This window comes from Tauraco erythrolophus, chromosome 6 (genome assembly GCF_009769465.1).
Source record: "Tauraco erythrolophus isolate bTauEry1 chromosome 6, bTauEry1.pri, whole genome shotgun sequence".
In the NCBI taxonomy this organism is placed as follows: Eukaryota; Metazoa; Chordata; class Aves; order Musophagiformes; family Musophagidae; genus Tauraco; species Tauraco erythrolophus.
Genome location: NC_141470.1, coordinates 26,601,525 through 26,626,268, shown reverse-complemented (window position 1 = coordinate 26,626,268; position 24,744 = coordinate 26,601,525). Strand labels below are relative to the sequence as shown.

Below are 24,744 nucleotides of genomic sequence, written 5' to 3'. Positions count from 1 at the left end.
TATATATTTATTTTTATACTTGTATATTGTGAAAAAATTTTACGGCAGTTTCTTTTCACATCCCATGCAACCCTTCAGGGCAAGGTACTTAATTTCCTCAGGTCTAACAGCATAGGAAAAGGAAATGAAAGTTCAGGGTGTTTTTTTGTTTGTTTTTTTTTTTTTTTAATAAAACATTGAAGCTGAGACTTAAGGGAAAGGTAAATTGCAGAGTAATGGTTTTGGGGGGGTAAACTGAGGATTTGGTGGGTTTTTTTCTACTGGCCATCTGGGCATGGATCTCCTTTCTTTTAAATAAACGTTTTTAAACCAGAAGACAGTCTTGCTGTGTTTTTTGAGGTACTGAGATATTTAATCTGTGTGGGACTCAAATACGCTGTCTGGAGTCAGTTTCTGTGAGCGCCTGAAGGAAATGGCTATTGTGTTCTACAGCATTTTGCTAAACGCGTGCTTAGTGTGTTACAGTAAGGTAAGCGTGGTCCTGTCTGGGGCTGCCAACAGCCCTTTGAAAACTGGTAGTTCGTTATCTGTCAGGCAGCCTGTAGCTCTTGCTTTGGGTGCCACTGATGCAGCCCACATACAATTCTGTATTATAAAACATTTTAATAACTGCTTATAATGCAGCTAACTGGAAGAATAAAAATAAATCTTTTCAGTATATTAACCAAAAGGCAGCAGAAAAGCAAAAGCTTTAGATAAAGACTGTCTACAAAGCAACCACTTGTTTTTTGTGGGTTTTTTGTTTTTTTTTTTTTTTATTGGAATCTGCTCAGCAGGAAGAATGAACACACTGTTCCAGAGGGGGCTGGGACAACTAATATTAGAGGGGTCCTTCCGTAGCAAGGAAAGGGACTGATGTTCTCCAAAACAGTCTGGGAAAACATTTAATAAATAAAAGGTTTCCCATGGGAATGTGTAGACGTTTAGACAGATTTACCAGCTTGGATATGGATATGAGTCTACCTGCAAGTCTTGCTGATTTGCGTCACCCAAGAAAGGTAGCAAGCAGCACGCAGTGCTTCCAGTCAGCACCTCCGCTGGTGAAGCGACCTCTCTGTGGCTGCACATCCTGCCCTTCGTGTCCTTTGTCACTTGGCTACCGCCGCAAATGCTCGTCGGATCTGGGAGAACAGGAAGAAGATGTACGCGTGTATGTTCAAACAAAGTATGGTAGAAGTTAATTTGTTTCCAGATGTCGAATGTTCTGAATGTGCTGGAGACTTTCAAAAAGAGCACACGGTCTGAAATTAAAAGTGAGTTTTTTAATAAGTGCAAATCAGAACAAAAATAATAGGAAAAATGAGAATTGCAGTGTTACAAACCTTTCAAAAGAAGAGATGGAACAGATTGGAGCAGTCTCCCTCTTTGTTGTGAGTTCACCTAAAAGCTGGTGGATTCTGAGGAAGCCAACTTGCTTTAAAAAAGGTCTCTTCAATATTTGTGAGTCATCTCTAAGTGAGTAGTACATTCTCTGTGTTTGTGTATCAAAGAGGTGATGAAAAAATTTCCAAGCAGCACTTTGTCATTACCAAAAAAAATTGTGCTTCAGTGTGAAAACTAAAAAATTATTTTCACATGAATGTTTTGGGACAATTTGTCATTTGTATTCAGCATATTTACATGAATTTGAACTTGTGCTGTTTTCCACAAATTAGCACAATCAGCTGAAATACACCCTATTTTTTCCGTGCTTTGATGTCAAATGCATATATTGCTCTAAAAACTTAACTGTTACAGGGAACTTAATACTGTCATGCAGAAGGGAAACAATTTCTTTAGAGATAATTGGGCAAAGTTGTGGAGTTGTTCTGTTAATTGCCAAGGAAGTGGTTGGTTTATTCATAAATTATATTGCCGAAATGTTTACTGAAACTTCTTTCTTGTGGCTTGGCATTCAACTGCTTCCTGTATTCCTTTGGCAGTACTCTCCAATGAATATGAAGCCTGTCTATGAAAGAGATGTTTTAACTACAAAGATAAGGATCTGCCGTCAAAAAAAAAAAAGTGAAATCTACCTTCTTTCCTCAAAAATGGAATGTATTCCCCTCAGCGGATAGTAAGAGAATTTTAAGACACTAAAATTGTAGCTTCAAACATGATGCTTGAAGCTTTTCTAGCCTTTTCCAGTGAAGGGAAATTTTAACATTGAGGTAAGCGCTTTAGGGGGATGAAGAAGAAACCGTCAGTGAGTTTAGGTTCAAGTTTAAAACTTGGTTTTATCCTGAGGGAAAGGCCAGCACAGATGAGCACTTAGGGGATATGGTAATAGCTTATTCGTGGCTTTCTCAGGCACTGAGTGGGACGGGATGCTCTCTGTTCTTGCTTCAGGGAGCAAGGCAGCAAATTCCTCAGTTGGTCTCTTTAAAGCATTTCAAAAAGTAAAACGACTCCTGTACTTCGTAGTGAAAATTCTCAAACTGATTATAAAAGAACAGTCTTTTATGGAAACAAGCGGCATTTAGTTCCTCTTGTCTCTTCTGTTATATCTTATAAAAAGAAGTAGCGTTATTGCTGGCAGCTGATTGTTCTCTTAGCTGTGTCACTGACTAATCATAGAATCATAGAATGGTTAGGGCTGGAAGAGACCCTCAAAGGTCATCTAGTCCAACCCCCCTGCAAGGAACAGGGATATCTCCAACTAGATCAGGTTGCTCAGAGCCTCGTCCAACCTGGCCTTGAACGTCTCCAGGGATGGAGCATTCACCACCTCTCTGGGCAACCTGTTCCAGTGTTCTACAACTCTCATGGTAAAAAATTTTTCCTAATATCCAACCTGAATCTACCTCCCTCTATTTTAAAACATTACCCCTTGTCCTATCACAATAGGCCCTCCTGAACAGCCTCTCCCCATCTTTCCTGTAGGCCCCCTTGAGGGTACTGGAAGACTGCTATAAGGTCACCCCAGAGCCTCCTCTTCTCCAGGCTGAACAGCCCCAACTCTTTCAGCCTTTCCTCATAGGAAAGGTGCTCCAGCCCTCTTATCATCTTCATGGCTCTCCTCTGGACCCTCTCCAACTGGTCCATGTCCTTCTTATGTTGGGGACTCCAGAACTGGACGCAATACTCCAAGTGAGGTCTCACGAGGGCAGAGTAGAGGGGGAGAATCACCTCCCTCGACCTGCTGGCCACGCTCCTCTTGATACAGCCCAGGACGTGGTTGGCCTTCTGGGCCGCAAGAGCACATTGCCGGCTCATATTGAGCTTCTTGTCCACCAGTACTCCCAAGTCCTTCTCCTCAGGGCTGCTCTCGATCCATTCTCCGCCCAGTCTGTATTTGTGCCTGGGATTGCCACGACCCAGATGTAGGACCTTGCACTTGGCCTGGTTAAACTTCATGAGGTTGGTACGGGCCCACCTCTCCAGCCTGTCGAGGTCCCTCTGGATGGCATCCCTCCCTTCCAGCGTGTCGACGGCACCACACAGCTTGGTGTCATCGGCGAGCTTGCTGAGGGTGCACTCCATGCGACTGTCCACGTCACCGACAAAGATGTTGAACAGGGCCAGGCCCAACACGGACCCCTGAGGGACGCCACTCGTGACCGGTCTCCACTTGGACATCGAGCCGTTGACCACTACTCTTTGAGTGCGGCCATTGAGCCAATTCCTTTCTTACAAGCTTTCATGAAAGACATTGGAGTAATCAGACAAATGCACTTTGAGACATAGAGTGTGTCTCTGCTGATGTCATAGGAGTTAAAACACTGTAGCTTTGAAACAGAAGTGCCATCGCAGTCTCCAGTGCTGCTGCAGCTATCTTTGTCATTTGTGGGTGGAGTATGAAGAATGTTGTATTCAGCATTGTGCATATGATACAATGTCTGCATTGCACTGCAGATCTGTTTGCTAGTAACTTCCTCAAAAAACATGAGAGAAAATCCAAATGTCCGTGAGCCATCTTCACGAGTAATAATAAAAGAGTGGAACTGAGGTTCTCTGAAATCTGCCTGTGTCTTGAAAGCAAGCCCTTTAGGCATACACAGCTATAAAAAAAAAAAAAGGGGGAAAGGAGATAATAACATTTAAAACACATTTTTCTCTCCCCCTGCCTCTAGAAACATAGGTGAAAATGGGATTTAGAATCCACAGACTGACATTGCATTTCACTTGAAATTCTATTAAGTGTTACATCTCTATACAATACAGCAATATGCATCTAAATCAGAAAAACATATTAAAAGGAACATATTAAAAGGGCTGTACATAGTTTCTGTTGAAACTCGTAACTATTTTGTCATCAACCTCAATAGGAATAAAATAACAGAATTCAAACTCAGACAAAGGCAAGTATTTTGGTCACCAAACCAGAAATGTGGCAGAGAAAAATACTATATTTTATTTAAATTAGGAAATCACATCGCATTTCATTAAATAGAAAAATCATGCACGAAGAAGACTCATTAATTGCAGGCTAATTTATTTCTCTACCAATTCTCTAGACTGTAATAAAAAGTTGTAAAAGAAGAATGAACAAAGAAGTCTCCTAGGGACTTATCACTCACATGTTTTAACATAATTTCCTTTAAAAAAATCCCGATTAAATGAAAACACCTTTTGAGCCTGCACAATTTAGAGATATTCATTATTATTTCCAATCTACAATAGATTTCACACTATTTTTGTCAAAGAAAACACAGATCAATGCCTTCAATTGTTAAGGTAGGTTTTGTCTTAAAAACAAAAGCCATTAAGTGATACTGACCATTCCCACTGCATCCTGGTCAAAAGGGTTCCATTCAACATCCTTGGGATAGCGAGCAAGAACTTTGGATTTAAATGTGCGTCTTAACGGAGTCTGTTCAAAGTTTTCCCCTGCAGGTGAAAGAAAAATACAGAAGTAATTATTTCATTCTCTTTTTAAGCTCAAACAAGGCCAAAAAGCAGGACATCAGCAGGTAGATGTGAGGATAAGTGACTTAAGCACACACTCCTTTTAAGAGAAACAGAAAATGCAAGACAGTTAGTTAGCATATAATCAGACTGCAGATATTAGCAAGGATTAGCACTGTAACATTTCTATGTCATTAACTATCCATGCTTTTCCTTAAGCATGACTATTGTGAGATTGTGGTCACGACAGCAATGCTCTAAGCCACTATTCAAATATTCAGATTCTTGTTAAAGCACAGCTAAAGCTTCAGCTTCAGTGAAATTTTGTTACTGAAGAAAAGAACAAATAGACAAGATGCAGGTTTAAGATAGACATACAAGTAGCATCATTTAATTTCTTCTTCAAGACTTAGAAAAAAGAGTATCCACCATCTATTACAAGAAGTGAGCTGTGAAGAGAGTCTAGAAGGTTAAAAGATCAAGAACCACAAATGCCCATGAAGATAGGGTATCAGATGAACAAAAAATTGTGCTTTTTTTTTTCCCCACACTTTTTCCTTTACCTTCTGTTGCACTTGAAATGAAACGGCTGACACCATCTCGGGTTTTAGAGGCCTATATATACTGGCATAAAGCTATATAACAAGTAAAAACAACACTGCATTATAAATTTCATACTGTCGACTGTAATTACGTAGCTAACACATACCAGTAAAAAACATACAAGTATTCTATACAGAATTAGCATGCATAATAGTCTAATCTCCTAATATGCTTTTTACAAATATACAACTTTTTACAAATTTCTCATTTCAGGTACTTATTTCTTGAAGAAGATGATCAGTTTGTAACACAAGCTCATAGTTCCTGTAGATGCAGCAATTGGAATTAATTGCTTGTTAAATGAGAGTTTTAAATGTTAAATTATAAAATACTTCCTAAGAGCAGATGATGAAACTAACCCCAAGGACACCACCATTTCAAGGCCTTTAGAATGGTATGAATTTAAGTGGCACAGTCCAACTTTTCACAGATGCTATCCATACACCAGACTGGCTGATACAGTCTTTTTTATAAAGCTCTCAAATTTCCTCCAGAGCAATGATTTTCATTGCAGTAGCATAGAACTTTCTCCAGCAAATATTCTGAATGGGGGTAGTTGCTTTAAAAAAAAGAAAAAAAAAGCCCACAACTGCATATCTTAAAATAAGCTTAGCTATCTTACTAGAATGCAATTAGCTAAATGAGCATGCAGCTGTTGACAGCTACACTAACAATCAGGCACAGTTGCATGAAATCATGTGCTTTAAATAAACAGAAGTATTTTAGCAACACCTGCAAAAGAAAACACACTTCAACTCACTTTTTTCTTACATGCAGCAATTATATAGCAATAGAAATTTATTTCAGAATTGGCTGGGTTTATTCTGGACTTTTACAGTAATATTTAAAGCTCAATTTCTACGCCAATTTACAATCTTTATTTTGCACAACACTTATTTCCACAAAGTAGCCATACACAGAGATAGTTGTGAGACTGCCTACAGACAATAAAGAACCTAACAAACACATTACACTGAACAAAACTTTGTTTCCATGGAATGCTTAAGAAGTCCTTCGACAGTTGAGAAGTCATGTAACTCTGGATTTTGTTTAAACTAAGTTTTAAATATTACCTTGCACAGGGAACTTACCCTGAATCAGGACCTAGGACAGGTTTCAAACCACCCAAAATATTCACATCTATTTTGCTAATCCCGTGGTTTCTAACACTGAAATTAAAGGTGGGATTGTTTTTCCTGTTTGTCTGAAAAATCAACAGCTCAGCTGATTTTCATACAAAACCACTCAGCTACATTATTTATTATTTTGTTCAATAATATCATTGTTCAGAGAGAAAAAAATGCATATTTGGGAAAATCTGAAATGTTTAGAGAGGGATAATTAGGAAAAAAACAGAACACAGCTTCACTGAAATATAACCATCTTGGGAAAGAGCAGAGTCAATGACAGAAAACATAACAGCATTTCTGCAGGAGCTAAAAACAATTTTAAAAGATTAAAATAAGCATTTAAAGAAACTTCCAATCTCTCAGAAAGAAAAATGGACATAATGCCACATCTCTACTGACGCAAACATACACTGAAGCAAGAGAGTCCTCTGTAAAGGAGGTTTTAAAAATAAGTCAGGAGATTTAACACACCTACTATTTTCTATATTTACATCTGTGCAGATGATGTAATGTCAACTTTTAGGTAATTGAGGAAGAACCTCAGACATTTACTAAGCTGTTTTATTCTTTTTTTTTTTTTTCTTCCACATACATATAAGCGAGAAAATATCTGAAGGCCAAATTTTCTCCTAAACCTGGAAAAGACACACCACAATCACTCAGTTTACCTATGTGTAAGGTCACACATGTTTTGGAAATAGAAAAAAAATCTGTGACTTGAAGACCTTTTCATTAAGATTATTAATATTGCAAAATACATGATGCTGCTCTTCCCTTCTGATTAAAACAAACAAACAAAACAAACCACCAAATAGAATTACATCTTTTAAGAAGCCTTGCCCCATCTCATCCCAAGAGACGTTCTCTCCAACACATGCTTAAATTTTTCAGGCCTGAAGTTTGTCTATAATTTAATGAAGGTACTGAAATTGATTTCTGGAAACCCACTGAGCCCTGATCCAGACAGAACCGTAAGGCAACGCTAACATGCCTTCCTGCAAATCATCACACAATTCAGATGTGGAACAGACACTGCTCTTGCCAGTGTCTCCATATTACACTTCTTCCCTAGAGCCACTCTGCTCTGATATCGTATTTGTTGTGTTGACTTCCACATCAGTGTGATGCTCATTTTCTCCCTCACGGGAGCAGAGTCTTCCACCTTTAGCTATCTCTTTTTGTAAGAGCCTTCATGCTTGCAATACAGCAAACCACTGGACCTTCAGGTTGGGCAATGCTGACTTCCAAAGATACTGCCAGGGCAGGGAATCTCAAGTGACAGCTCACTAACATCATCTGGAAAGTTCGACCCAGGAACAGAAAGGTGATCTGTGCAGCTCTAGGACACTGGCCACCCTGTTTTCTTGCCTTTAACTAATAAGAACTTGAGCATCGGCAAGCTCATCACCCAGGCTCCCCCTACACTTCTGTCACTAAGCAGCTACTGGTTGTCACTAGATATCCAGCAACAGACAGGAAAAAAAAAAAAATTAAAAAAAAATAATCCACAAACAGTATTTGCTTCTATCCAGAGTCAAAAAGCAATTAACCCTAAATTTCTAAATATATGATCAGTTAGAATCCTCAAACACAAACAACCTGCTCCAGCAAAATACCAATTGCAGCACATCCCCAGCAGGCAAAAATAACTCATTGTTTCAAGATCTGCCTTTGAGTGAATTAGACATCTGATTAATTCAGTACTAATTGAAATGTTTTTGATAAAAACACTGAAGACAAGAGCAGACTTAACAAATGCAGGAGACAAACCCATCAGCAAAAATGGACAAAGCTTTATGCTGGAACTGAGAAAATGAAGATGTAAGAGAAGCTAAACTGATAAAAATATGATGTATCCCACAAGTTTCAGAGTGAGTACAAGTTCCCATACTTAACGACTATCAAAAGACTGCTATCATCAGATCATGCTTTTCACAAGGTTCCTCTCCTCTAGCAGAAGTGATGGCTAGAAAGTACTTTCCTTATTGATCCAGTTACAATAAAGACATCTTCAAACATGATTGCTCTGTAAACGATTTCTTTTGTGCAATTTCCATGTAAAAGGGATTTTTTTTTTTCAATGGAACACAGAATTGCCTGCTGATGATCTTTACACACACCTTAGACTCAGCTGTTTGTCACAGCATAGGAAGAGCTTTAGAAAAATGAAGATGCAAACTGCCCCATAGACTACAAACTTGCAACTACTTCAAATTTAAAGCAGAAACAGTAATCACATAGCTACAACTACAAGATTATTTGTCAGCAACTGTCACATATGGCATATAAAATCCATAAACATAAAAAATTCCAGGAAAAGGGAAAAAGGCCCAGGAATACTTCAGGAACTTCAAGGCTAACGTGCTTCTCAACGTCTAACCTTCAAAACAATAATAACGCCATTGTATTTTGTAATGTAAAAAATATCATAAAAGCATAAAGAAACACCATTTCACTAGGCACTGTACAAATCAACAAATACCAGTTTAGAATGAGACTTGGTGCTGCATCCAGTGAAGCAGAGAATCTCAGAATTTCTTTTTAATTGGAAAAAACACTGTCTGTGGCATCCCACTCAAAATAGCATCAGTGAAACAATTTAGATTAAACATAAATAAATAGAGAATGAAGAAAGGGTTAACGAAGATTTAGTCCATGTCCACACAAACAGCTTAGTTAGTGATTCTCCAAACAGGAGGGAGGCAAAGGGTAAACCACTGTCACAGAGGTTCTTCAACTGGTGCACTGAAGAAAGCACGGGACTGTAGCGTAATTTTAACAACCTGCATGGGTAACTGAGGGCTCCTGAAGCCACCCTGCTCCCGAGGCCCAGCTCGCCCACCCGCTGGCTCCCGCCACGACGAGTAATAGATTTTTCAATGCCAGCAACCACCATCTGGCTTTGGTAATGCCCTCTCCTTCCTCTCTCTTCTTTCACACTTCATCAACCCCCTAAGACTCCACCACAGGGTGGAAAAAGAGCAAAGACGCTACAGCAATCAGTGACATAAAAAGATTTGAGCCACCTGAACCGTGGCAAAAACAAGGTATTCCCACTGTCACACTATGTAGGCAGTTGGCCTCGTTACAGTCCTTGCTCTCGCCTTATTTGTTACCATGTAATTTAAAAAGACGCACATAAAAGACTGAAGTTCTTAGCGGCAGCTTGCTTATCAGAAGGGAAGCCAGTGCTAACTCTCCAAGTATCCTACGTTTGAACTAACAACTACACCTCGTTTTATGGAGCAGTGATACCTTACCGAGTCACCTAATGCTGAACGTAAGCCATACCACAATGCAGATTTGTAGCGCGTGCAGGAAACCTCTCTAGCTCTCATTTTCATGCTCCTCCCTGCTCTTACCCGTATTACTTTTCTTGCTGCTCAGCCTGTGAGCAGAAGAAAGGTGTGTCTGTGTCTCAGTCTGATGAAAATTCAGACTTACAAACCCAGAGATACTACACGGAGTTTCCAACCTGTGCTTTGGAAGTACCTGCACGAAACTATCCATACCAACAGATACCACTTTTCTAAAAGATTATACAGAAAGAAAAAAAAAAAAAGAAAAAATATAGAAATCAGAATGAACTAAAACAAGTCTTCAATTCAATAACCTGCAAAATGTTATATATCAAGCTCTCCTCAGCTCTGAAGGGGAATAAAACCAGTGAATTCTGAAGGTCTAATTTTAGCTCTTTCCTGATTTATCCAGAGGGGGGAAAAAAAAAAAAAAAATCTGATTCACTGCCTTCCATATTCCTCTTCAGGAAAAGAAAAGACAAGGGGGCAAGGCAGGGGGAAGTCTTCCCAACACAGTAATAAGAAAATGGTTGGGTTGTACAACTCGCAGTTCCAATTACTTATGTCCTCCCCTCAATATATAAACAATTACAAGTTTCAACTGAGAAGTGGATTTACTGTAAATGAAAAAGATGAAATCTTGAATTCTCAACAAAACAAGACGACAAGATCTTTTAACAGGCTGGAAATTTAGACTTAAACCTTTCTCTTTTTTGACTATATCGTTTGCAAAGTTCTGTTTACAGCCTGAGCCATGGAGGAGTGCAACTGATGGTTCCTATCCTATGTAACCATGCTAAATAGTAACATATTTCCTGTCAAACCTTCAAGTGTGGTCATGAAATAAGCTAGACCTGTACTGAAACCTCTTAACACATACACTGTAAATTCAAGCTATGCCTGCCAATCACATACATCTTCTCAGGTAGCTTATAGCAACAGAAGCAACACATATCCAGATGGATTGGCTGCAAACTTCTAATTCAAATTCCCAAGAAAACTGTCACATGATTATAACAATTCAGTTTTCCCTGCTGAGTAGTTTGTTTCTTTATAAATATGCTTTTAACCCTAGATTTTTTTTCCTCTTCAATATATCAATCGATCATTCTTCTTTGTAACCCACACCCTGCCATGAAGTTTCCATTCCTGTAATAAAGTTCTATCTAGTACAGAATAGTACCGCGTGGTTTAAGTTGTCATTAATTCGAAAGGGCAAACTTGATGCAAAAAAAATGCCAGGGACACTTCCAAACAGAACTTTTAAAAATTGAATCACAGCCTTCTGTATATGCTGTCAATTCACTATTGATTTTAGTAGAAAGTGACTGCAGTGCTGCAACTCTAAAAATTATGCAAGATTAAGAGTGTACAGGAACTTCTCCCTGCGTACTAGCTAGAAAAAAAGTCTTTGAGGTGCTACTTCAGAGGTAAAGCCTAGCTCAATTTTCCCTCTCTAACAATAAAAAGAAGCAAGTCAGAAAAAGCTACTCTATTTACCAGAAAAAGTGTCTGATGAAAGAACTGAATGGTTGCACAACACTGATTTTAAATAATTGTTAATACTGCCACCTTCGTTTGTTCAAGTCCGCTGATCTGTTCAAAATAATTACAAAACAAAGACATCCAGAAAGCTCTGGTAATTCTGATTAAGTGGTTTGTTGTTTTCACCCTGTCAAGCAGCTTCTTTCTTTAAATTTTTGTGATACAGCCCATTATTCATTCAATTCCTTCAGTCTTGGTGTACTTTTATCGTATACATGACATCTTCAAATACAAAATATTAGATGGCAAGCAAAGATTAACTTCATATTTCCCACATAAGGACACTCTTATAGGAGTCTTTAGAGGCTGTATATGCAATTCCTGCTGCCACTAAAATGAATGTCTTAATAAAGTAAATATAAACCAGCTTCAACATAAAACAGTCATATTGCTGTAATTAAACAAATGAACACGAAACAATAAGAGTCTGTACCAGCAACAGAAACTATGAGCCATATGCTTAGGGCAGCCTTCCTGTACTATGCAGCATGCTGGAGAAACTGAACTTAGGATTCAGAAGACCTTACAGAACCCTATAACTATACCCTTTACCTCCACACTTTCTACACCACAGTTCAAAGAATCTTGCAATGGTGGGAATCATCCCAACTTGTGCAGGGTGGGGGCTTGAGACTGCGCTGGCCATGACAGTCAAAGAGTAGAGGTTTTCCAGAGTGTGGGCTGCAAGTCAAAAGTCAATCATGAAGGAGATTTGAACAGTGCATGAATTAGAAACACTATCTAGAGAACAGTCTAATTCTATCCTGCTTTCAGTTAAAAAAATACAATAGAGCACAAAGCCATACTTATGTAAAGATGGACATCATAGGGCATTTTAAAAACAAACTTTCTCATTCTTGGGTTTTGAGTGAAAACAGAGCAACTGCAATAATATGCCTGTCAAAGGGCCTAACACATTGGAAAAAAGTCTGAAGTGTTTCCAAAGACACAAGAATGGCAGCAGTCCACAACACATTTAGAATTAAGTTAATCTAAAACCAGCAGCTAATGTCATAAACAGCAAGAGGAGTCCCAGTTCAGCCAACAATTGTTCTCAGTACACACAATAAGGCTGTAGATATTACAGTAAATAATTATATTTACTGAACATAAAATTACTCCAGCTCTAAGATCATGGTCCAAGTCTAAATAAAAATAGTTATGTGGGGGGAGGAGGCACTGGAGGGAAGAAGCGGTTTGTACAATGAGAGGTTTGAGGACTTCTTGATTAGTCAAACTGACAGAGATCCAATAGTTTCTGGTCCAATAGGTCCTGGTTACCGTGTAAAAGCAAATACAGGTGCTTAAGATACATGTAGACATGGAAAGACAGTAAAGCCAAGAATCAATATCTTAAAATCAAAGGCAAAAGAAGTCTGTTAAAAATTACTTGCCATATTTCCACTTGCCAATGGGAACAGTCAAATATTCTACTACCAAGACTTAAGAGCAAAATTGTGATAATTAAACAAGTAATTAAATTATATGGCCTGTACCATACTAGATGTGAAATATCGATTCATTCTGGTCCTTAAAAAACAGACAAGGAAAAAAAATCCCCAGATCTAGCCTTCTGGAAAGCAATATCTTTCTGATTTCTCAGAACCTCATTTTCTAATATGAAAGAAAAGTTCTTTCAATACATTTTCAATACATAGCTAGAGAACTAATAATATACTAATAAAAACAAAACAGTAAGTTTGTCTGATTCCTTCTTTAGCAAATATTAAACCATATAAAACTGAAAAAAAACCACAACCCTCTACAATGGAGGAAATAAAGACCCAAAGTTCGGCAGACAAAAGTAAAAAATTCATTAAACAAGGATTCTTGGAATAAAAACCATGACCCAAGAAAAGCTGCAGCTGCCAGATGTGTAAGCAACCAGCCACTCCATCAATGGACAAATGCCTTCAGATTATGACTTGTTTCCTTCCTTTCAGTTCCTCCTCCTGAAGCAGAACTGCACATATTTCTCGTTAGAGAGGACTCCCTTCACCAGCAAATCTCTCCCTCAGATATACACAAAAAAAAACAATTCTTCCCTTTTATCCTGAAACACATAAATCCTCTGTCCTTCACTTTTATTCCCCCTCCTCCCACTGCAAGACCATCAGGCAAAGTGCAAGCTGAAGTGGTGGCTGGACCAGTTAATTTCTTACTGGAACTGGCACTTTAACAGTTTTTAAAGCAGATCAGGTTATCCATATGAGAAAACCTTCAGGATCACATTCATTTTATTGCAGCACTGGTGCAATAAAAGCAACTGGAATCAGTGGTTTCATTCATTCTCTCTAATGAATCAGGGGCTTCAACTACTGTCTCTAGCAGCTGTCATTCCATTGGACTTGTATCTACAACCTATGATTTTCACATCTGGGACTTCCTTTAAAAACTTCTTCATGCAAGTTACTGTTCCACTTTCCCTGACAAACGAGCTCAAAGGCAAAGGAATTCCACTGTCTGCCTTTCTAAAACAAAGGTGAAAATACGTGTTATGGACGTGCTGCCCTCTATTTAAGTATCTATTTTAGGTGCAACCGAGGGTGTCAGCCTTCATTTGTAAAAGTTTAAGGACTTTAGAGGACGTAGAGAGAAGAGGAAGAAAATAACCAGAGTGCTGAAAGGCTCTATTCTTTTCTTGGCCTGTTTATCATCTAGGGAACACCCAAACTTGCCTGTAACAATCCCTTATCCCAGTCCCATGAGAACACATTCCTTTCAGTATACAACATACATATGAATGTTCAAAGGACAATGCAATTCTTCCTGCTGCAGTCACTAAAAACTAAAACACTGTGCGTGTCCAAAGCAAGTTGCACCAGGGGAGGTTTAGATTGGATATCAAGAAAAATTTCTTCACCAAAAGGGTTGTCAAGCATTGGAACAGGCTGCCCAGGGAAGCGGTGGAGTCACCATCCCTGGAGGTATTTTAGAGATGTGTAGATGTGGTGCTTAGGAACATGGTTTAGTGGTGGACTTGGCAGTGTTAACGCTTGGACCCAATGACCTTCAAGGTCTCTTCCAACCTAAATAACTCTATGATTCTAAAAAGGTGGGAAGGACAAAGAAACAAGTAAACTCTAATCTGTTGACTGTAAAAGATCCTGTTGTTTTCCCATTTTATTTTGCATTCCAGAATTCAAGAACTGTAATGTTTCAAGAACTGTAACACAAAGAACCTCACTGTGAACTAAAATAAAAAACAAGGGTTCATTTCACTAACTGGATATTTAGCGTAAACTCCACTGAATACAAATAATCTCTTGACCATCCATTGCTTTGATAGCATAAATTCTTCCAAGCCCTCTATGGCAAACAAAAACTTATAAATTAATAGATATCCATTCATCAATTAAGTTTCAGCGCTCATCTAGTTGATAACAAAACATATTCACACACACACACACACTGGAATAGTTTCAAATGCTGCAACAATGAATTTAAAGCACCACAGAAAAACAGCTGACATCTGCATTCTGTGATTGTAAGGTCAAGAAATCAAAAGCTTTTGTTTTTATTTTTTCTGGTACCATTTCAACGAAGGCGGGAAGAGGTGGGGCAGGGAAGGAGCAGAAGAAACCATCAAGAATCTAAGGCAGCTTTTTAAAAAACAAACAAGAACACCCCTGCTTCCACCTCAAAAGTCCTCAGCTTGCATCTTTAAAAGCATCCTAAACTTTTTTTTTTTTTTGCTGCTTTGCATGTAACACAGGAAAGCAGATGGACACAATGTATTTCAATCAAGACTGCCTGGCAGAAATTTTCAAGGAAACGTTCTTAAAAACAGAATTGTTTTACAAAATTACTTTTCTGCTTTAGCCACAGCAAAAAGACTTACAGAAAGATATTTTGGTCTGTTTCCAATGGAACAACAGAAGCAGCATTCAAAATTACAATGACAGGCGTGTTCTCAGCCACGGGGCGGGGAGGGGTGCGGCACACCATTTCCATTACACAGTAGATCTGAAATATGTGCCACAGAAGACACTAAGAAAGGAAAAGGGTGGCTTATCTTTAGAACAGAACACAATTCTTTCCTGTGTACTAGAAATATAAACCAAAAGCAGGGGAAAGCATATTTTAAGTACATTTAACTTAGAAATCAGCTGTTCCCCTCATGCCCATCTAAGCTGGGCAGACCCAGTGAGTCGGCTTCAGGAGAGCCTGAGCAAACAGAAGCACAGACCATCTCAGGCAACCTTCCTGAACCACTGTGGATCTCCTTTTACAGCAACATGTCCCATCCAGTTAAACATTCCTACTTTCTGCACTCCCATTGACCGCCAACTCCAGCTCTGAGGACTGATGGAAACAGTTCTTTGTAAAAGCACAAGGATCAAACATTATTGAAACATCTGTCCAGTCCTTTAACCAAGTGTTTGTATTGCTCTGGAATACCACTGAATTTTTGCACTGAAGAGGAAAGCAATATTTTAAAATACATGTGAAGCCTTTTCAAGCAGGTTCCAATGATATAGAGAGGTTAGTAAAATACAAAGAGAAAGGGGCATGACAGTCTTATGCTGGTTAGAGCTAGTGTTGTCTAGCCATGAAACAGTTAAAGGTTTAAATGAAGATTTGCTTGAATTTGGGAAGACTTAGGTTAGCAGCCTGCTTGCTTGTATGTATATAGTAATTTATTTGCATATACATAGATAAAGCAAACATGTACATAATGCCCGAAAACAGGAAGATCATCCCTGAAGTGTCACGTCATCCTTAAGAAAAGAACATTCTGGAAAACATGTATTGATGCAAAAATGTATTAGACATTGTTTCATTATAGATAATGAGGGATAACGAAGGAGCCTTAGAAAAATATGTCAAGAGGAGTGCACGCATCCTTGTAAGTCCAAGACATCTGGCTGTTAATCCTGAAAGGAGGAGCCAAAACAAGGACTTCAAAGACTGACGGGGAAAACATCTTGTTATGATAAAAGGTTAATGAGATTGGAAGAATACCACAAATATTAAGCGAGAAACAGCGATAACTGGGGGAAAGGTAATTCCAAGAGGGGGAGATAGTGACCACTGACTCACAGACCACCTACCCTAAACACACCTCAAACCCAAAAGAAAGGTGCAGAGGAAAGGGACTGAACATGTTAAGTAATTTACATGCAAAGTGAGAGAAAATTAACTAATTGTTTAAGAGAATAACAATGAATATGTAAACATGCTAATACACACTGTATAAACATTTACTGAATTTTAGAAGGGGTGTGCTGTCTTGGGACAGGCACCCAAACTTGCACAACTTTGTAATAAAGCAGTATCTCAGCTTAGTGCATGGACTGGCTTATTGCACACCAGCCAAACAAATCCCTTTTTTGGGAAACACTAGCACTGGCCTTAAGTTATAAGGGACTTTTCTCTTCCCCAACACAGTTCTGATGACAGTTCAGTAGGACAGTGCTGGGCTTGGGGAGCAAAATCAGGAAACAACAGTTGGTAAAGGAGCTTGCTGAAAGTAGCAAGCTAAGGAAGAATAAGTAATATATGCAAATAGCAAAATAGCTCATAAAAATTTATGCTTGTAGAGGATGGAAACAATGCACAGATCAGTAAATTGCAGCAACCTCAAGATCTGTGGCCACAAATTTTTGCAACACAGTGCAACTGTAGATACAAGCAGTAGGAACTACAATTGCAAAAAAAAAATTTCCAAACTCACCTGAAGTCATGCTGAAAGAATATCTGTTTCTGTAAAACCAACCTTTTTTCTCACTCAGTCAAACATTGAAATGCTGCTATATCTGAAAATGAAAAGGTTGCTTATGACTGTCATATTATCTGCAGATCACTCACCTTTGAAACACAATAAAGTTTCTTTCTCAAGATGCTTCAGTATGAACATGTAAATTACTCAATACAGAGGTACACATTGTACCTGACAGTGGCTGATCATACAACCAGTAAAAACCAAAAAACTAAATAAAAAGGGCAATATTTTGTGCTTCTACCAGGAATTTCAAAACTAAAGGTCTCTTGCCCATCAAACCATAAGCAAAGTAGCATTTTCCTGGAAAGACTAAGAAACAAACCTTGAGCAGAAGCACTCCAAGTAAATTCTTCATCATTCATCAGTTTGTGTTGGAATGCTTGATAATTTCTCTGTGCAATAATATTTTATGCCTCCCAGGGTTAACACTCCCTGCAAACTTGACTACAAACCACAAATCCAAAAGGGTTGTCAAGACATTCAGAGAGAATAATTGCTGCACAACATACATCAATAAGTAATTGCTTCTGACATTGTCACTTCACACGCGTTATTTCTGCTACATGAGCCCTGCAGGTTAGAGGGAATTCAGAAGAAAAGTATGAGAAGTCATTACCAAGAACACTCAAGTAGGACATCACTAAGTCAAAAGGCAGATAAAAACAGTTGTAGTGTTTTGTAACTACAGGACCAACAATTTGAAGATTTAGGGGGGTGGGGGGGAAATTGCATTTTATTATTTGTAAATGGCAGTATTTCCTATACAATTTATTTAAGATGTTTTCTTTGTGCAGTCTCTCCTTGCAAAAGAAACTGCAAAGAAAACAAAACAACACAGAAAATCCCGAAGGAACAAAAAGCCAAATCAAACAATCTTTGTATGTCTTGCTCTAATAAGGTGAAATTCCTATGGCTTTTTCAAAAGGCTTCAAAAGTCAGACTTGTAAACTTTAATTCTTTAGACATTTTAGTCTATTCTCAAATCAAGAATTTGCAACCTTTCCCCTCCCCCACACCTTACCTAAGACCCTTCCAAATAAGCCCAATTTGTAAATGAAGGGTGGAAGAACAAAGAGTTTTGGGGATTTTGAGGAGATGATTCTGTAAAGCACACAGCTCAGTTTAACCTAAAATACAAATATGATAATCACAAGATTGGCATTATAGAAACATCACCTAATAAACTGTGGCTTTAAATGTAGTTCAGCAAAGCACAGCTGCTTCCCCCTTACATCAACTCTCCCATTCTTTATTCTACATACCAGCTACCCTAGCACGTCTGCCTCAGTTCCCAAAGAGACGAAGGATCTTTCTGGCACTCAAACATGGCAAACAGCTCCAGCTTCTTGGGAAAAGATAGAGGGAGTAGGGAGGAGTGGAATATCCGGATTAAAACGTTTCACATGTGCCAGTGCAAGCCCAGCCAAAAGTTGTTGCTATCTACTGCCCGTCTGCAGTGACCTACGGGAAGCCAGTGTGTGGTCTCAGCCTTGGTGCTACCGGAGAGGCCTTCCACGGAGTTAACACCTTGGTTAGCAATCTCAGAAAAGCAAAGAAACTTAAAAACCTCCCTTTCAGTCTCAGAATGAATCCCCAAGGGAAAAGGCATATCACTAGGGAACTGTGGGAAGCTTGCAGCAATACCATCCATTACGGACAAAGAGAGGAAGTGGCGAAAAAAACCCCACCAAAACCAAAACCCCAAAGTCACAGAACACTTCAGCCTTTGGAAAAATCAAGCAATCGCTCCCACCAACGCAATTCACTTCTGCAGCAAGTGTTGGTACTACGATAGCAAGGACAGAGAAATTTACTCACATGCTGTTTACCCAAGGAATAAATAGTATTGCAGAAGAGCTTCACCGCAAGAATCACAGCTGCCTCCAACCCCAAATGCCATGTTTTAATTCCAAGATAAAAACGCCCAAAAGAGGAAAATACAGAACAGGTCAAATGTCAGGCAGAAAATGATATCTCCTAATTGAAATTACGCTTGCTTTTCTTCATCCTCCTTCCCTTTAGCTACCCCTTACGAATACCTTTCAGGCAAAACAAAAGCCTGTAACTACTGCAGTCTGTTGAACTTGGAAACTAACACAGGTGCTGAAATCTGCATTACTACATGAACTACCTACCACAAAGGAAACTACCACACCGAATTCTGAAATACTCAGCAATTTATTGGTTTATATATGTGACAAATGCCTTCAATCATTTCATCGCACTCATATTTTTATGAAGTTTATATTGATACAGAATGCTGTTAAAACAAACCCTACCAACAGGAAACGTATGAAGATAAGCTGTCATTTTAAATCTGAAGCCAACAAAATAGAAAAATAGTGACACTTCTATTACGGACAGAGGGGATGAGGTGAGACATCTCTATTTTACTGGTGAGGAGAAACACTTGCTCTAATACCAGTTTGTCAGATTGATTTCAAGTGGAGCTAGGTGAATACTATACACCATGTATCATCTTCCTTTAGAATTTCACACTGCAGCACTAATAAAGTGTCTACTGTGCCAGCATATAGATGCCTTACTCATCATCAGTCCTGTTATGCTACATAATCTAGACACACACAAATCTTGCCTCAACACTATTAAAAACAAAAGACAAAAAAAGGTATGAGAGACAAAGAATAATTAAAATGGTATCACATTATCATACACTAGAGTGACAGGAGATCTATCTAATAGGGATCCTGAAAAGCCACATGAATGATGTCTGCAGGAAGGATATTTCCTGGACACACAGGCTTCTCCTAACACTCATTTTCATCCTCGTTTAAGGATGAAGCTCATAATCATGTGGACAACTCAAAGCACCATCATAAGGACCTTGGTAAAAGGAACACAAGTCCATCTACCGAACAAATTAATTTTGGATCAAACCTTAAAAGACCAGCTCAGACTGGGAAGAAAGGCAGAAAAAAATACAGGCAACAGATTAGTCACTGGCCTTAGTCTTCCAGAGTAAGGTTTATGTAAAAACTATCCTATTATTAAATCATCAGTCTTTTCTCACAGATTATAAGCATTTTATTTAAAAAAAAAAAATATTTCTCCTTCGTAACATTTATTTCTGAAATAACTATTATCACCTTCATGATATGACATTCAAGATTACTACGGCATGCACAATAAAAAATTCTAGATTAAAATATAGCGTCCAGATATTTGGATCTGAGTTCCACACTCTGTTATAGCAACTCCCAGACTACAATTACACACAAGTGTAACGCAATGGCAAGTTGATCCTTTGTTTTGCCACTCCATAATAAACAAACTTTATTGACAACTGATTGTTAAAAACTAATACACCATATAACAGGAAAACAAAACAAAATCTTTAGTGAAAAAGAATTTAGAACAAAAACTCCAACAGTTCCGTATAGGGCACGTTATTTCCACCATCATTCAGATCACATCTAACTAACTCGACACGTAAAGGACTCCAGTTGAAAGATGAGATGAGGCACCACTTCATTCTCATTACCTTTCCAGAGCACAGTCATACCACCTAAATTAAGAAATCCTATCATAATGTTGCAGCATTGTGATGTTATATTACACACAGAAGATTTTTGGTAGTTGATGTATGTCATTATTTCCTGGTGGACACCAAGCTGACCATGAGCCAGCAACGTGCCCTCACTGCAAAGGCAGCGAAGAGTATCTTGGGCTGCATTAGTCACAGCATCGCCAGCAGGTCCAGGGAGGTGATCCTTCCCCTCTACTCTGCACCAGTGAGGCCACACCTCGAGCGCTGTGTCCAGTTCCGTGCTCCTTAACACAAGACAGACATGGACATAGCAGAGAGAGTCCAGCAAAGGGCCACAAAGATGATTAAGGGTCTGAAGCGTCTCTCATATGAGGAAAGGCTGAGACAGCTGGGACTGTTTAGCCTGCAGAAGAGAAGACTCAAGAGGGAGTCTTGTCAATGGATATAGATACCTGAAGAGACGATGGAAAAAAGATGGAGCCAAACTCTCTTCAGTGGTGCCCAGTGACAGGACCAGAGGCAATGTACACAAAGTGAAACACAGGAGGTTCCATCTGAACATTTTTCACTGTAAGGGCGACTGAGCACTGGCACAGGTTGCCCAGAGAGGTTGTGGAGTCTCCATCCTTGGAGATACCCAGAAATCATCTGGACACTGTCTTGGGCAACTGACCCTAGGTGGCCCTGCTTCAGTAGAGAGGCTGGACTTGACAACCTCCAGAGGTCTCTTCCGACCTCAACCATTCTGTGATTTCCTCTATGAAGGAAAAGTACCTATAACAGACCTTTACAGTATACTTATGAGATTTCTGTCATGACTTCTGGCACATCAACATCACCTGGAAACGTGGAAATGTGCCTCAGCTCCTCTCTCATCCAGCTCAACAAGAAACAAGGTTCATCCAGTGTTGATTTTTTTGTTGGTTGGTTGTTTTTACTGCCACCTAGTAAGGTTTTTCTCTCTGCTTTAACTGATCACTCAGCAGGAACACAATTATCAAAATAAGAAAGGATGCCCAGATAACCAGATCATTTGAATTTGGGGATTAAAAAAAGCCCTAACAATAGAGAATATGCTGTCTTTAACTCATGCCCTAAATACAGTATTTCTCACTATATTAAAAGAAAACAAATATATACATACACACATACACTTTGCACCTTCCATCAATCAGCCAACTTTTTCAGGAAAAAGTGTTACAGCTGTGCTATTTAGTACGCTTCCAACATACAAAGGAAAAACGCTACGAGAGATGTCTCTTCAAGCAAAGTAACTAGACTGAGCATTAATTCATGATCTTATGCTTCATTTATAAGCCTGCAGAAAACGCTGTATCATCAATATTAAGGTTGAATACTTGAAATACACAATTTCATTAACTTAGGGAGAACAAAGTCTGCCGGCAGCATCCCCAGGGGCCCTGGCAGCGACCGACAGTTGCCTGCAGCAGTGGGGCAGCGATGACATCATGCCAGGCTGAGCTCCGGCAGCTCTGGCGCAGAAAGCCCTGGAGAGACCCGCTGTGCCCCACTTCACCATTCTGGGGAAACATCCCGCTCCCTGCCCCTGCACCCAGAAGCTGAACTGCCAGCACCTCTCTTCCAACAATGGACATTTACGAAGCAAATTGTTTCAACAGTACAAAGATTCAGAATCTGTTTTTCAGCACAGAAGTAAGGAGGAGAAGAAAAAAAACCCAGTGCACAATAACCCTTTCATTCAAAGAAGAAAGCCTTCCAGGAAGTACAAAGTATTTCAAAGCTTCATCCGAAACCCACTGAAATCAACAGAGGCCCTTTCCATTTATATCAGTGGACACTGGAGGAGGCTATAACTTAAGACACAATTTGAAAGCGTCATCAGTCACACTATCATGCATTATTAACAACACAACAAACTCAGGAAAATGCACCGGAATTCCAGCTAGCTCACATGCTGTGACGTTACCATAAATTTATCCTCCTCCTTGTTTCCCCCCTTGTTTTTTCAAACCTTTTCCTCAAATCACACAAAAATCAGTCTCCCCCATAAACACTAAAACCTATCCCCCTCTCCACAAACCCCACACCTTGTCACAAGCAACACCATTACAGTATCATGGTGGAACAGCAGAGTCCAAGATATATTGCACACTACAGTTTTACATACTATAGACATAGTCCTTGACAGAGAAAGCAAATACAGAAAGAACATCATGCTCCAGCTTTCAGACCTGCACACTCAGACAGAATACTTTAGAAAGCCATTGATGTCTTCCAGTTTACTGTTAGCTCAAAGTAGTATACTGCTAGTTTTAAATTTAATTATGTGAGGAGAGTTATTCCTGTTCCCATCGACATCAGGGAGTATTCCTGAGTGCGCCTTGCAGTAGGTTACACAGATAGATACATAGTAAATAAACAACAAAATTAACATCAGAAACTATTTTCAATCTAGAAACTTTGATCACTTGTGATTTAATCTGGAAAATCGGTGAAACATCACATATGCTTCAATAAAATTATATTACATTTTGTTATCTTGGATTTCTTAAATTAAATTGATGCTGTAATTTAAAGTGCCATTATAGAGCAGACCATTATGCTGTATTCACTCTTCAAGAGTCCAATTGCAGCGTACAGTTATTTTAACATTAGACAAATATGAATTCTCTTAGGGTAAGGTACTGCTCAGCATGAGGAACAGATGAGAAATTTTGTTTGAAGTCAGTAAAAGAAAAAAAGAAAGTTTCCATCATAGCCAAAATTCAGGAGAGTTCACTGTAGAAAGTGAGTTCTAATAACACAAATTTCACTCTACAAGAAACAAGTGTTCATTTAGTGTTTTTTTTTTAAATACGATTATGCAAAAAAATACTTCATGATAAATTATAATAGCAAGCTAATTAAAAAAAAAACCACACCTACAAACATATCATTGGTCAAGTTCTGAGCTCAAACACACAAAGTAAGTACTGATGTTAGGTCAGGTTTTCACCACTGCATCCCTGTATCTTTCTGAACAGCTAAAGGTGCTAAGTAGGAATTGTTAATTAAATTAGCCGTTTTAAGTTAAATTAACCGAAGACAGTAAAGTGAAACTAAAGCTGAAATAAGGTGCTGCTAAAACAAAGAACAGATTTGTAATCTTAAAAACACAGGCTGGACACAGTGCTGTGGGATAGATTGATATGGTTTAGCTGTGTATTGGTGTGAACATTCTCAGCTAACAGAGATTTTTAATCCGACTTATTTTCAGATACTGCTGGAACAGAATTCTTATCCTATGCTACAAAAACAAACAAACAAACTTATTACAGAAGAAGGAAAAAGTCTTCCTTTTCTCTCCAAAGTCGGAGTCATTAAGATTACCTGTGTGTTTCAAATGTCCAGGAGCCTGACTAAAAGTTGATAAACGCACCCGAGCTCCAAAATCGCCGTTAAGACAGAGACGATCTGAAACAATACCGCTCCACCGCACAACCGTCACCTTGCAAGGGCCGTTTAAAAGCGGGGCTTTGACGGGGTTAAGAAGTTGTGTGCACTTCTACAAACACACGCCCGTCCGCAGCCGGGCATTTCTGCACTGGGGCAGCTACAAAGACCCCGAGGCTCCGGTGCCGGCGGCGCGGGGCACAAGCGCCGCTGCTCGGGGCGGGGGGCGCCGACGACTCCCGACGGCTCCTCCCGCAGCGCCCCGGGGCCGCCCGAGACGGCGTCCGCCGAGCGAGGAGGCGGCGAGGCCGAACCCCGCCTCCGGGGCTGTCGTCCAGCCGCTGACCGCCACCGCAGAGCCGACCGATGACGGCCGCCCACCCCCGACCCCGCGGCCACTCACCGGAGAGCTCGTCCGGCTCCAGCCCGGTCTCGGTGTCCAGCCCGCAGATCACGAAGTAGTCGGCGAAGCGGCCGGGTGCCGAGGAGCCGCTCCCGCTGCTGCCGCTCATGCTGGAGCCCGAGGGGTGCGCGGGGCTCAGGGGGTGCGGGGCCGGGCGGCAAGGCTACGCCAGCTGCCTCCATAATGGAACGGAGCCGGCAGCGCCGCACGGCATTGTGGGTCCAGCCCCCAGCTGTTCCCGCGGGGGGGCGGCCGGGGCCCGGAACCGCAGTGCTGCGCCTGCGCCCTGC

The 24,744-nt window shown here is 39.8% G+C and overlaps 1 long non-coding RNA gene across 1 annotated transcript; it reads right to left on the bottom strand.

The window, feature by feature from the left end:
- Positions 1-24: 24 nt before the first annotated feature.
- LOC147528551 (uncharacterized) lies at positions 25-24,536 on the bottom strand. The gene is made up of 4 exons (XR_015222215.1): positions 24,455-24,536; positions 5,391-5,462; positions 4,700-4,809; positions 25-1,121 (listed from the first exon to the last, which is right to left on the bottom strand). It is a non-coding gene; the product is annotated as an uncharacterized LOC147528551 (long non-coding RNA).
- Between the last annotated feature and the right edge of the window lie 208 nt (positions 24,537-24,744).